The 9,914-nt window shown below is 47.6% G+C and overlaps 1 long non-coding RNA gene across 1 annotated transcript; it reads left to right on the forward strand.

Annotated features, from left to right (window-relative positions):
• The first annotated feature begins 326 nt into the window (after nucleotides 1-326).
• LOC148107857 (uncharacterized) lies at nucleotides 327-6,343 on the forward strand. Its single transcript, XR_015721422.1, has 3 exons — nucleotides 327-1,074; nucleotides 1,303-1,432; nucleotides 1,851-6,343. It is a non-coding gene; the product is annotated as an uncharacterized LOC148107857 (long non-coding RNA).
• Nucleotides 6,344-9,914: the final 3,571 nt, after the last annotated feature.

Consider the following 9,914-nt stretch of genomic DNA (forward strand, 5'->3'; position numbering starts at 1 on the left):
TATTTTTAAAAAATCATTTAGCACAATGAATATTGGTTATCTGCCCCACCCCCTTCCCATCCCCTACCCTCAAGCCGGAAGAAAAGTCTAGGGAAAGTAAGGAAGCACAGTTGAAGCAGGATATTAAGGAGGAGGACTTGCAATTGAACATGGAGGAGAAAGCTAAAAAGAAGGTTATTTGCACAGATATATTGCACATTCACCCAATCACAATTTAGAATTTGTCAAACCTAAGCCATTTGCAAGAAGTCCATTTACGGACGTCTGGAAACCCCACCGAGAAATCTATTTCTGATCTCCTTTTGAAGATTTATTTAATTCCCAGGGAGCGTGGCCCAGTGGCAAGATATTTCCAAGAAAAGGGAGGGGAACCTAATTTTCTATTTGGCTTAATTTTGTTCTGGAACACTTGTGAAGGCTCAAATCCAAGGGGAGAAAAAAAAATATCCTCCTACTTCAAGCAGCACAGCAAGGGCAAGAGAGAGAGCGAAAATTCCTCTGTAAAAAGGGGCAGGTGCAAGCTTGCCCTTATTTGCACCACTTTACAAGCATAGAATTTGCTTGAACTTGGAGGGAAATAGGACTGCCAAGGGCAGGTGGAGAAAATGGAGAATGTGTTTCAATCCTGTAAAGGTTTGAGAAGGAGTGTACTTGAACAGGAAGAGGATGGATGGATGGATGGATGAAGTTTAGGTGAACGGATGGGTGGATGGATGATAAACAGGGGAAAGGGGAACGAGATGGCTAGCTCTGCTTGTATTTGAGTTTTGTTTGGCCTCTTACAGTGTTTTGAAAACATTTGAATTAGTTGTTCTCATTTAAAGCACAGAAAATTTAACCTAAAATTCTGGATTTCTGCCTTCTCAAAAATCGGAATCTCTGGCAAAACCAAACATGTATTCCTTCATGGCAACAATAGATGGGAACCAGATAACAGCTGTCCCCTTTGGATGGGGTGTGTGTGCTTCAGTCCTCCAGAGTCCCCACCGCGCCACATGGACTCTGACACCTGCCAACTCGTGCACCGTATCTACCTGCCCAGTGGGCATTTAAGTCACGAAAGGCCAGCTCTCAGTAAGTAAGCACGTAATAGGTATGCTGTTCCGTGACTCTGTCCTCGGGCCCTGGGAGTCTCTCCATGTCCCTTCTCGTGACTTCCATTGATTTAATCAGTCTTACAGGTGTGAGGTGGGGGTTCCTCTCCATAAGACCTAGGTCCTTGCCTCTCCGTACACCCATTCAGTGCAGCAGCCCCCCTTATACAGAGCTTGGCTTTCCATGCTTTCCGTTTTCCGCGGCCAGCCATGCTGAGGAAGCAGATGGTCCTCCTTCCGACGTATGGCCAGAAGGTCAGTAGCACCTGCGTCCTGCCCGCTCTTCATCTCACCACACAAGCGTCTTACCGTCTGAAGTCATCACGGGAAGAAGCAGGGTGAGTACAGCAGAGTCAGGTGTTCAGAGAGAGCACGTGACCAGATCCATGTAACCTTTATTATAAGGCATTGTTAGAATTGGTCTATTTTATTAGTGGTCATTGCTGTCAATCTCGTGCTGTGCCTCATTTGGAAATTGCCCTTTGTCAGAGGTGTGTGTGTAGTGTACGTAGGGTTCGGCACCAGCTGCTGGGGGTCTTGGAACACATCCCCCGTGGATAAGGGGAACAACTGCTCGGAGATCTAACCTCTTAGCAAGACCACTTAACGTGTTTCGGGATCCAAGTTCCCACACACGTATTCACCTTGCACGTGAACTCCACACCCCACTGCAGACTGGGAGAGCGAGACTGGCTTTCCCCCGGGCAGGGTGAACCAACAGTTCTTTGACTTTGCTCATGCAATTTCCTCTGTCAGGAATGAGACCTTCCCCCCACTCCGGGTCTGTCTGGTGAACTCTTCATCCTTGAGGCCTCGGCTCAGGTGTGGCTCCCCCTTGAAGCCTTCTCTCTCTGGAAGAATGAGATGCTCCTTTCTCTCTACCCCCATCACTTGGACAGTTGTACAAACACAGCCCCATGTGACAGTCTCTTCTGCAACCACGCCACTTCGCCTGGACCCTCAGGGCCGAGCACGGTTCCTGGCAGGTGGTCAGTGTCCGTACCCTTGTTGAATGAGTCATTAGCCATGCTGCACTCAGCCGCTCATGGAGATGTTTTCCTGAAACGTTGTATTGCAGTGGCTGCTCAGGCTCTGTGCTGCAGAGAGCACTGTGAACAGATCAAAATAGGCATGGAGGCCCCTGGTTGTGCAGTCCACAGCGGGTGGCTCTGTCCGCGGCCCACCCTGGCAAACAAACCGCAAGAGCAGAGTTAGTCCCCCAAGTTCAATCAGGATGGACTGTGTCTTATTTACTACTTACGTGACTTGGGACAAGTTACCGAAGCTCTCTGTGCCTCAGTACCATCATCCGTACGGAGGGACGGAGTCCCTTCTTGCCAGGTGGTAGAGAATTGTACTGAACAGTCTTTGACACCATCATCATCATCACCGCTGCTACTTAGCAGTTCGGGATTACTTCCATCCTAGACTCCAAAGACTTCTTTGGCTCACATATCCTTCAGACCCTGGAGATCTCGACAAGATTGGCCTGGATGCCCCCTCCTGCTTCAACATCTCATGGAAGTTCAAAGACTCCCCCTAGGACTTCTCAGATTCCTGGGAGTTAGATTCTTAAGATAATTGCCTCTGTTTAGGCTACTGTGGTCCATATCCCTTTAAATCTGATGTGAACTTCCTTCCTTGACCTGCCCGTGAGCGTGCATGCATGTGTGTGCGCGTGAACGCACGCGCCTGCAGACACACAATTACTCCTAAGCGTCTGTAGGCATAGGAGAGTGTCCCCCGTCACAGGGAGGAGGAGGGGAGAAAAGGAAGAGAGTTTTGACCACAGACTTGCCAACAACTTCAAATTCAGCCTTATGCTTCCCAGGACTGGAGTGGTCCCGCAGCCACCCTACCAGCAAGGACCTGTCTCCCCCACTCTTCCCTCGTCTCCAGACCCACACCTCCTCATGGGCCCCCATCCACCTGGTCCCTTCTGAAACAAAGGGACAGTTGCTCTCCTGGCCTCTCTCAGAGCAGTTTAGCTCCGTCCTCTGTCACCTCGGTTCTTGCCAATACCCCTGCTCCCGGGATGCTGCCTTCAACTCACATGTGATTCACTCCCCGAGAGGAATTCTGGGACCAGCTTCTAGGACGCTGCGATTCTTGCCTCTGCTCACTTGAGCGGGTCGGCTTCGCGGACCTGCCGCTAATCTAGTTACACGAACCTATACTCAGAGGGGCCAGGCCTGCGGTTTCATGCTATTCAGTCTCTTGAAATTGGTAATGATTTTATATTTGAATTTGTGATTTATATGTGAAGACCCATGGGTCTTCCCTTCCGTAAGTCTTGCAGCCTCAGCTCGTAGTCCCCTCTCCTTCCACCTCCTTGCCCTCCCAGGACGGTTCTCATCTGCTTTCCCCCTCCCCCCAGGGACCCCGGGCCTGCCTGGCCTCCTCCTCCCCACTGCTGCCCGATGACCAATGCCCCTTTGCCTTGGGGTGGTGACCACGTTGTTCAAAGGAGTTCAGCATTTATAATAATGAATTCACTGAAGGTATCAAAGAACTTGGCACAAAGATGGTCCGTAAAATTTCTTGTTTTATGCTACCAGGCCAAAGACCTTTCTGGAACACAGCCCCATGTGTGGACCTCTCCAGGGTTCTTGGCTTCCAGTTCTCCCACTTGTGAGTGGCTCCTCCATGTCACCCTGGACCTCGATTACAGGGTCGCGTGCTTCCTTCTAGTTTCCTTTGGCTGTTGTCTCCTGTCATTTCGGTGTCACGTAGTCCAGAGTCTCTCACTCAAATCAAAGGCCCATCTGTTGTTGTCCATTATTATCCTATTAATGCAGTCAGTGCCAAGCTGCGTCTTCTTCCTCAGAGCTCTTCCTCCATCTTTTAGTTCTTGGCCTTAGCTCCTTGATAACCTCTGAGGTGGTATGTGTAAGCTCTCTTCCGCTCTGATGCCGAGGGTGAGGTTTGCCAAACTATTCTCCCTGCCCCAGCCCATCCCACCTGCCTTCTTTCTCCCCCTAAAGCTGAAGCCATGTCCCTCCCATTCTTAATTCAGCCCCCTTTCCTAGGAGCAGGACCCACAATTAGTGGTCAGCACTGATGAGGTAGTCCAGGCTCAAGGACCTCCATGTCACCACCCTCGCACAAGATTCTGGTCTATTTGGGTTTTTTTTTTTAAAGATTCTATTTATTTATTCGACAGAGATAGAGACAGCCAGCGAGAGAGGGAACACAAGCAGGGGGAGTGGGAGAGGAAGAAGCAGGCTCATAGCGGAAGAGCCTGATGTGGGGCTCGATCCCATAACGCCGGGATCACGCCCTGAGCCGAAGGCAGGCGCTTAACTGCTGTGCCACCCAGGTGCCCCAAGATTCTGGTCTATTTGATCTCTGAGCCCATGTTCTTGGAAGCAAACTCTCCCAGTGAGGGAGTCTGACTAGTCACCCTTGTCCCTGTTGGCCCCAAGACCACCGTATAGGCTCATGAACAGTGTACGGACTGGCCGTCCTTAGGTGAAGACAGCTGATCTCCTACAACCAAGGAGATAGGGTTCAAGGAGCCACGGGGACAACTTGGGGGAAGGGATCCCTAGAGAGGAGGTTAGGGCACGGCAGACTTTCTGGAACTGTGGCTATGCAGGGCCACCAGCCATCCAAAAAACTGGATTCCTTAACATTTAATATGTATTGATTAATGGGTGGAAAATACTGAGTTGATTGCCTATAACTAACTCATACAGAGTCTCAAAAATTAAATAAAAGGGAAGTAGACATGAGAGGCAAAAAGCAATTTCCTCCAAAAATTCAATTTGTTGTGTTCTCTGCGTCTGATTTCCTTTGGGTTGCCCCTGATTTCCTTAGGACCTCCCAAACCCCCAGACTCCGCCTGTGTCTGGAGCCAAGGCAAGACGCGGGCCGTTTCTCCAGCCCGGGCTCTGCCAAGACCAGCGAGGTTGGCTCAGCAGTGAGGTCTTCCCAGGACGCGCTGCCCACTGTCAGCGTGTGAAAGATGATCAGCCATTAGATTAATTCCTCATAAAATATCACTTAGGCCGGAGCAGGTTAGCTAAATATGTGGTCTTAAGAATCACACAGAGCTTCTCTTTTGGCTCTAACAAAGAAGAAAAAGGCGGGGCAGCGGGGGTATAATTGGGCAGAGCCCTGCGGGGCTGCCCCCAGGCTGGCTGCCAAGTTACTTGAGGTCAGCGTGGTTGCAGTGAGAGAGTTGAGGTTTCCCTCCCTACCAGACTCTCCCTCCACCCGCTAACACTGCAGGTGCCTTCAGCTTCGGTGGACATCCGTGGAGATGTCGAGACTGCCGCCCTCCTGCCCTAGGGACAAATCCCAGCCCCCGATCTCTGTAGACTTTAGTGAAAGATACCAGCAATGTGGAGTACAGAGAAATGTGGAGTCGAATGAACCTGCTTTGTCAGAGGGACAGCAACGATAACACACAGATTCTTGTCTCATCACCTAAAGAAGCATGACATTCACTTTTCTCCCACATGTGGCCTCTGCTCTAGCAGTGCTGGTTTCTGCAGTATTCGTTGAACACAGATGACGTGCCCCTACCTCAGGATCTTTGCACAGGCTGTTTCCTCTGCCTAGAATACTTTCCCCTAGATAACAGCATGGCTTTCTTCTTCACTTCCTTTAGGTCTTTACAAATGTCACCTCCTCCATGAGGTTCTCCCTGCTTGCCTTATCAGGAGTTTCAGCAATTCTTCCTCCCTGCTTTATTTTAGCCTCCTTAACCCTGACGATATTTTCACTCGATATACTTTATTATTTAACTTGCTTACCTGTTTTTGCTGATAGATGGTAAGTTCCATGAGGCCAGGAATTTTTGTTTTAATTTATTCACTACAATATCCCCAGCAATCAGAATAGTGCCTGGAATATAGTAGGTGCTCAAGAAATGTTTGTTGAATTAATGAGTGCGTTGGAATGAGCCCATTGGAATTGTATCTGGGTTCAGATGTGTGTTTGGCTCATTAGAAACAGTGACACCCTGATACAATGTTTCACCTCTCTGAGTCTCAATTTCCTTATCTGTAAATTGGGTATAACACCTGGTCTATGGGGTTCTTGGGAAGGGCCAATGAGATAATGCATGTTAAGGGCTGAGCACAATGTCTGGCTCGGAGTAGAAAATACATAACCCGTAGCTATCTAGCTACTGTAAGAACAGTAAGTGGCTAATACTACTGAGAAGATTGAGAACAATTTAACAGAAACAGAAATAAAAATAGAAGTCTCCAAATCTGCCTGGTTTGGGGATGGCAGGCAAAACAAACCTCAAATGCAAAGAGGTCTGGGTATGCAAGTCTGTGTGTATATGTGTGTGTGTGTGTGTTTGTATGCACACGTGTCCCATTCTTACAGAAAATCGGTTTCACAGGTTTTAATCCTCATCACGATTATTCCAGGCTTTCTCCTTGGACATTCGTGTGCACACAAGTATCATAAACACCACGCACATGCACACACGTGCACAAGACTGCATATTTACACACGAGTGTGTCCCTCTGCCCCACCTCACCCGCACCCCCATGGGAGGGGCTCTGGAGTAGGGCACCTACCCACTGTTTGCAGCTCGGAAGGCTTGGGAGAGAAATCACACTCTCACAGCCTTGGTTGCGCTCAAGTTCCCTCCTAGATACTGTTTGGGACCTAAGAATGGCTCTCTGTCTCTCCTCCCTTTCCCTCTTCTCACCTCAGACTGAGCCTTCTGACTGTTCTAGAAGGGACTCACTCCTTCCAGACACAGAACCCCTCTGGCGGTCTGGCTGCAAAGGGGAGTAAGTGCACTGGGGACACATATGCCAGTCCCGGCCTCAGGCATCGTGGACAGAAGACACACACTGAGCCTGAGAACCATCAATCATCATGGAGCCAGAGTTTAAACAGACAAAGTCTTTCTGAAGAACTTCCCTACCGTGGCAAAGCACATCAAGGTGCAGAGCAGGAGGCAGCTTTCAGGGCAGAGCGGCACCCGCTGAGAACAGCTAGTGGAGCTGTGCATCCCCCAGCTTCTCCACCCCACCCCATCCTGCCCTCCCTGCCACCAAAGCATCCTGGCTTCGCACTCAGGCAATCTGGGAATCAGAATCGCAGCTCCAACACTTGCTAACCGTGAGAATGTCAGCAAGTTAGTTAGCCTCTCTGAACCACAGTTTCATTATCTGTCAAATGATCTGAACAGTAACTCCCTTATAGTATTGTTGGGAGAATTAAAGGCAGAGCCACCATGTATTACGGTTCAGGTTGTGCACTGTACAAATCCCAGGGGCCACCATTGATCTAAGCTACAAAGTCAGCGACAGCCCTTGGATTGGGCAGGGCACAAATGTAGTAATACAGGTATGAAATAATGCCTTAAAAGCTCCTCACACAAGCCTGGCACCTAGGAAGTGCTCAATAAGTGGTGAGCAAAACACAGGTTTATTAACTATAGCTTTAATTAATTCAGGACACCCACAGAGCCGCTGACTGACAGAAGAGTTTCAGAGTAGGAAGTTGTAGGTAACTTCAGTGGGGATGGGGATATGATGTCCTTTCATTGTTCTTTGGAGTCCAGAATTCAAGAAGTTGGTCATGGCTCTCTGCTAACTGGACATTTTCTTGGTGAGCGATCTGATATCTTAGGGCGCTAGGATGCGCGTGCTCTTGGACTCTTTTGGTCTTAATGAAGTGAGGTTTGATTTAAGCAGAGTGTCATTGCCCTTCTCCATTAAAATAATGTGCTTTTTTTCTTAAGTTAAAACATAATGCACAATATCCAGTAAACAGGATGACCTTTAAAACAGCCTCTTTTAAAAGGAGATTTCCAGCCTCGGCTCTCATAGTCCAGAACACCCCTTCTCCACCTTGGCAGTGATGGGGGATTTTGTTTCTGGTGAAGGACCTGTAGACATGAGGCACAGCCAAGAGCAGCAGAAGACACCTATTCAAACAGAGGATTTGTAGGGCACCTGGGTGGCTCAGTCAGTTGGGCATCTGCCTTCGGATTGGGTCATGATATCGGGGTCCTGGGATCGAGCCCCACATCGGGCTCTCCACTCAGCAGCGAGTCTGCTTCTTCCTCTCCGTGATCGCTCTCTCTCTCTCAAATAAATCAAATCTTAAAAAAAAAAATTAAATAAAACAGAGGATTTGCCTTCTGAAGTGTTGTACCCTCAAACATGCTTCCCCCACCTGGCCGACTGCGACTCCTGGCCCACCCCCATCTAGACAGGAGCTTTGGGGATTCTAAGGAGTGCAGAAGACTGGCTTTAAAACATGAGCAACGAGGAGTCACCACCAAGACAGCCAGGTCCTAGCCAGTGTGCTTATGGTGAAGCCCGGCAGCCAGCCAGTCACACTGACTATCCGCAGTTTCGAGCTTCTCTCCTGGATGTCCATCCACTCCTAAGAGACATGTCTCAACATGGAAGACAGAGACTAAAATGACAATCTAAAAGAAACAAAGAAAGAAAGGGAGGAAAGGAGAAAGAGTGAACCAGAGAGAGGGGAAGGAAGGAAGAAAGGAAAGTTAATTTGGAGACCATTCAAAGAAGAAAGCAAAATAACACTTCCCCCAAATTTCAATTAGTAGCCATAATAAGAGGAGATATTGCAACTGCAAAACAAAATGAGAGCTTGTAAAAAAAGAAGAACACCTAGACATTAAAAACGTGAGAGCAGAAAGAAAAACATAGTGGGTGGATGAAAAGATAGGTTTGATACAGAAGATACAGAAACTCAGACATAAGAACAGAGCTGGGAAATGAGAGAAAATGATACGATCTGCTGGAGATCCAAAGTCCAAATAATTAAGAGAGAAAAATGGAGGGAAGGAAACATCGAAGAAATAATAGAAGAACATTCTCCAGAACTGAAGGGAGATTGAAGGAGCCTTTGAACAGCCCAGCATAATGAAGGAATTCTCACATGAAAGCCTGTCATCCCCCAACTTCAGATCATCAGAAGTAAAGATCATAAAAGCTGTCAAGGAGAAATAGTTAGAGATCAGAATGGCATTTAACTAGAAACCTACAGAACAATGCTTTTAAAATTCGGGAGGAAAGTCATTTCCAACTTGAATTCTCTAGCCCACCAAACTATCAGTCAGGAGTGAGTGTAGAATAGGGACGTTTTCAGAAATTCAGAGTCTTAAGATTTTTACCTCCTGTGTACCTTTGCAAAGAAGCTACTGAAGGATGTGCTCCATCAAAATGAGGGAGTGATGTGAGAAAAAAGGATGGAATCAGCAGGTCATCCAACACAGGACAGGGGAGAAGGAATTTTCAGAAGGCTGGAAGAGGGAAGACCAGAAAAACAGCTGCACGAGAAGAAAACCAATCCAGAGTAAGGCAGGAAAAGAGAGGTGTCCAGGCAGATCGTGTCTAGGGGTAAAAAATGAAAGTGATAGACCTCCCTGACATACTTGAGCGTGTAGAGGGACATTCTATAGTTTTATAGAAGATTTCACCAGAAATTTGAAGAACATCGATTTTTTAAAAAAGCAATGAAGTGCAAGGAAAAGAAAATATCATACAATTACTTCCTATAAAGCTAATAAAATGTTCTCTTCATAATACCTCTTAGAAAATCATACCGTTTTTCAGATAACAAGTATTTTCCGTCTCTCATTCTATTTTTGCGTTGGGATAACGTATTGTCTCCCAGAAGCGCACTAAATATAAATGCTACAAGAAGGGAGTATCATCTTAGGCAATGACACACTTGCCAGTTGATTCAAGTTTCCAGTCAGAGACCAGCGTACTGGACAAATTTGAGATACTTGCCGCGTTTGAATGAGCCCCAAATGTTCTGTTATTCAAGGAACACCAAACCAGACAGACCTTCTACAACACTCTG

This window comes from Ursus americanus, chromosome 24 (genome assembly GCF_024610735.1).
Source record: "Ursus americanus isolate L20-20 chromosome 24, mUrsAme1.1.p, whole genome shotgun sequence".
In the NCBI taxonomy this organism is placed as follows: Eukaryota; Metazoa; Chordata; class Mammalia; order Carnivora; family Ursidae; genus Ursus; species Ursus americanus.